At 45.4% G+C, this 4,477-nt stretch overlaps 1 non-coding gene across 1 annotated transcript; it reads right to left on the reverse strand.

Moving 5' to 3' along the window:
• Nucleotides 1-2,681: 2,681 nt before the first annotated feature.
• LOC143405328 (U1 spliceosomal RNA) lies at nt 2,682-2,845 on the reverse strand. The gene has a single exon (XR_013092039.1). It is a non-coding gene; the product is annotated as a U1 spliceosomal RNA (small nuclear RNA).
• Nucleotides 2,846-4,477: the final 1,632 nt, after the last annotated feature.

Consider the following 4,477-nt stretch of genomic DNA (forward strand, 5'->3'; position numbering starts at 1 on the left):
GTGAATAGTGCACAAGACTTCCAGTTTCTCCATATCCTTCAACACTTCAACACTCATTTTCTGGTGTTTTTTATGGTAGCCATCTTAATGGCTATGAGGTAGTAATGATTTGCATTTTTACCAATTATGAAATGGGGTAATTGTAAATGCCTAGCATAGCGGAAAATGATACATGGTAAATGTTAGATATCTAACAACTCTGAAATAAGAGGTATAAGTTATAATCTTTGCTACCTTTATAAACTGGAAAGACATCGAAACTTACCAAATCCCAATAGACATGCCCATTTGCTGGTACATCATCAGTGATATTGGCATTTACTAAGGCACTACTAAATTATTGATAATATATTCACTTTTTAAGAGGACTCTGCAATATAAAGGATAACAGAAAATGCAAAGCTGAAGCCAAAGAAGTAGGTAACTATTAGTGACAATGCAAGTAGGATTGAGAGTGGGGGAACCAAAAGAGATGCCATGTCTCAATTCAGGCCTTCATTCCTCTTCCTCCCGGCCACTCCAGGTGACCCATCCTCCAAGATCAGCATGGCTCAGATGAGGTCCAAAGCAGTGCAGTGGTTTGGTGTTCTGCAGGACCCTGTTATAGTTTGAATGTGTTGTTCCCCAAAGCATGTGTTAGAAATTTAATCCTCAGTGCAATAGTGTTGAAAGGTGGGGCATAACAGAAAGAGTTCAGGTTCCGAGGGTACCACCATCACAAAGGGATGAAATGCCAATTAAAAGGGTTTGAGCCTGCAAATTCAGTCTCTTGATCGTTCTTGCCATGTGATGTCTTTCACTATGTTATGATGCAGCAAGTAGGCCCTTGACCTTAGACGTCCCAGCCTCCAGAACCAAAAGCCTTTATAAGTTCTTTATAAATTGGCCCGTCTCGGGTATTCCAAATCCGAGCGTCTTTTCAGCAAGCCAGCTTCTTTAACAGCAGCTGGACATATTCCACTCCTTTTCTTTTCTATCCCTGAGAGAAAGGGGCTCCTATCACAGCCACAGAATGGACGGACTTCTTTAGGACAGAATGCACTTGCGTAGGAAGACGCGAGAAACTGCCCCTCAAGGACATGATCACAGCGCCGGGATGCCCAGAGAGAAGTGTGCCGGTGCTGCTGGCAGCCTGAGTGAGAGCCTCTGACCGCGCAGAGCTTACCTATAGGCGCGAGCCGGCGACAATTAAAATCTTAACAGAGGGGTCAACTTCCCCTCAGGGGCCTTTAAGGGATGTCAAGAGACCCTGGTGGCACTCTTACTCCTCCCATACTCTCTGTTGGGGCTTCTGAACCTTAACCTCCTCTTGCTTAATCTCGGCGTTTGCAGTGTTCATTCTTCGACTCCGCGGAATACTGACCGGATCCGGATTTCTACTGGTAACAATGATGGAGTGTCATCTGGGGTTTAGGTCAGGCTGGGTCAGAGTTACCGTGGGGTGACTGTTGTTCTAAGATGGAGAATATGCTTCAAAATAGCATTACCTACGTCAAGTCCTCCCTAACAACTAGCCTTCTGCCTTGTGCCCAGAGCAACACGGTTCTAAATCCGAGTCCTTGTAATGTCGTGCTGAATCGTGCCCTGTTCACGGAGTCCATGAATGAGCACCATGAACGCCGCGGTAAACAAACAGGCGAGTTTTATTTAAGAAAGTGATAGACGTCTCCGGAGGGAGGGGGATCTCGGAGCCGAGGATCCGCGGGAGGGGGCGCGACTTACCTTTCTTTCTCATGTCCCCTCAGAGCTTCTTTCTTTATTAATCGTTGCCTTTCCTCCCTTCTCCGTAGACATAACTAGGAGCACGAGCGCGGAGGTTGACCGTTGGCAACCCTCAGTTGTCCCACTTTCAACCCTTAGCATTCTTGCCTACACCGACTGCCTGACCTTTTATACCTACCTCAACCTTTTGGCAGAAAATATCAAAAAGTGAGACGCCAGCTCTGAGTCTGATCTGTAGCTTCCACGAATTAAATGGGCATTAATCATCTTTCTGGTTGAGAGATAGCAAATATTGGTGGGACTTTTAATGATAAAACAGTGGAAAGGAAGCGAGTGCACTTGATAGTACTCTTAAAGCAGACGGCAAAACTAAGGGGGCCAGAGAAGAACGTAGAACAATATTTTTAAAAAGACAATAAAACCGCTTGAACATTATCTGACCAGCATGAAATGGTTCACGACGTCATCTTGTACCGAGAAGATTAACAAAAGCGAGACAACACTGAGGGAAGGTAGAAACCCTACCAACCTCTTTAACCTGGGCGTGGTTTAAGCTCTTCCACATTTTCTGAAAGGATTCGTACGCCATTAAGCCATCTGTCCTACACAGAACGCTCTACAGCAGGGACTCCACTGCTCCACGCACAGGAGAGAGATCACAGAATACACTAACTCAGTGGTTGGGGAGTTTGCATCACCCGGATAAAACCTATGAGGGATTACCTAGTATATACTTCTATTGAAGCAAAAAGTAGGAAAATTAAAATTTTCTACCAAAACAGCTACTAAAAAAACTTTTTCCCCCTCATGGGCTAAATTGACCCATTCTCAGTACACATAAATGACAGGAGATGTATATCAGGCTTTTCATATAGAGCCTGAGAAATTGGAACTCACGAGGCCACATTAAAAGGTACGCTACACATACGCAACGACCTATTTTTTCAACCAGATCAAGTCAGGGGAGAGCGCGAACGCAGTCCCCCACTACCACAAATTATGCAGTCGAGTTTCCCGCATGTGGAGAAACCGCAGGGGTCAGCACACCTCAAGTGCAATGGTAGAGCCTCACCCTGGGAGAACCACCTTCCTGATCATGGTATCTCCCCTGCCAGGTAAGTATGAATATAGTCATACACAGGCACAGTACAGCCTCCTCTCTCCTGACTGTACAGTCATGGTCACCAACCTCCCTTTCATTTGTCCATTGTGATTCTTCCGAACCACTCTCCGTAAAAGACTCCCGCCCACGGTCACCCACAAGACAAGCCACCGCGAGCCAACACACTACCTTTCATCTATAGCTCCTGACCAGCAGCCCCTGCGCCGCCTCATCTGCATACTTTACCTAGGTCAATACTTTGCCTAGGTCAATTCGGCCCACCTTTCCTCCCTGGCTCTCAGTCTCCTCTTGATTTACAGCGGCCACAGTATTTTTCTCAACATGTTTTGGAGAGTATCCAAAGGAAAATGCCTGTCATGATTGGAACGAGGGTTCACTTTAAAAACATTTGGAGAAATTGTGGGATTTGACTAGAATACCAACTAATCTTTTGATAATCTGGTGGTATCTTCCACAGATGGCCTGAGAACAATTTTTCATCTTCCTTAGTAAGATGAGTTGAAAACTTAAATTATTCAAGGAAAAAGAAAGTGAATCCACTTTTAGATGCTTTACAAGTATATCCCACAGGATATGGCAAAGGCATGGGACTACCATTGTTGTGTTATTCAACAAATCTCCTCTGCTATCCCTCAAGGACAAAAGGACCCCCTTTCCTTCATTTGGGAAGTGTAAACCTGATGCTTTCTAGTTCTCACCATGAAGAATGGGGCTCAGAGACTATTGTAGGGGGTCTGTAGTCTCTACATGACGAAACTCAAATATTTTGTGTCTTCCTTCCTTCCTCCTCCTCTTCCCATTTTTTCTTCTCTTCCTCCTCTTTCTCCACATCTTCCTCCTCCTGTTATTGCCTGCTGATGGAGTTGGATTCCTCAATTTTTTTCCTTTACCCATTGTTAGTCTCAGGAGAAAGGAAGAGGGACTGGGGATAGGGGAACATGAAGAAAACCTAGTTCTTAAAGGCAAGTTCTTAGGTTTCAGACCTTGGTTGGGATATGTGACCTTGGAGGAGTCACTTGTTCTCTGTGGGTCTCCAGGGGTTCATCTGCACTACAGTAGTGATCATGGGAATGGAAATAGATCCTTGGAGGGAGGGTATGCTGCCTATGGCTTGATTTCCACCTCCAAACACAGTCAGGCTCCCACAGTCAGGGCCTGAAATGATAAGCACTGTGCTACCTCCAGTGAGTGCTTCTCCATCACAATTGGGGTTCTGTAAGGATGGCTGTCAGTGGAGGGTAGGTGGAGACATAACAGCAAGTGGAGACAGTTCTGCAGGAGGCTGGAACCATCAGCCTCTTAAATCTGGGTTTGGCCTGAGAGTAGGTCAGCTCTGTTGCTGGGGGGAAGAGAGGATAAGTGCCGCAGTCCGGCTGCAGCAAACTAATTGGGGGGGGGGTGACGAACAACTTGTGTAGATTGATACAGCAGGAATGGAAGCCATTTATTGTAGAACAGGAGTGGTATTTATACATTCCATACAGCTTATCTTAATTAGCATAAACTAGATACAGCAGTCAACCAATAAGGAATCTCCACACTTAATGGCTTGCTGGCATTTCTTCACAAACCACTCCCTCTGGCATTTTGTCAGGAGCCATCCAGACTTGTTTACAGACTCTAACATTTCTC

Source organism: Callospermophilus lateralis, chromosome 7, assembly GCF_048772815.1.
Source record: "Callospermophilus lateralis isolate mCalLat2 chromosome 7, mCalLat2.hap1, whole genome shotgun sequence".
Taxonomy (NCBI): Eukaryota; Metazoa; Chordata; class Mammalia; order Rodentia; family Sciuridae; genus Callospermophilus; species Callospermophilus lateralis.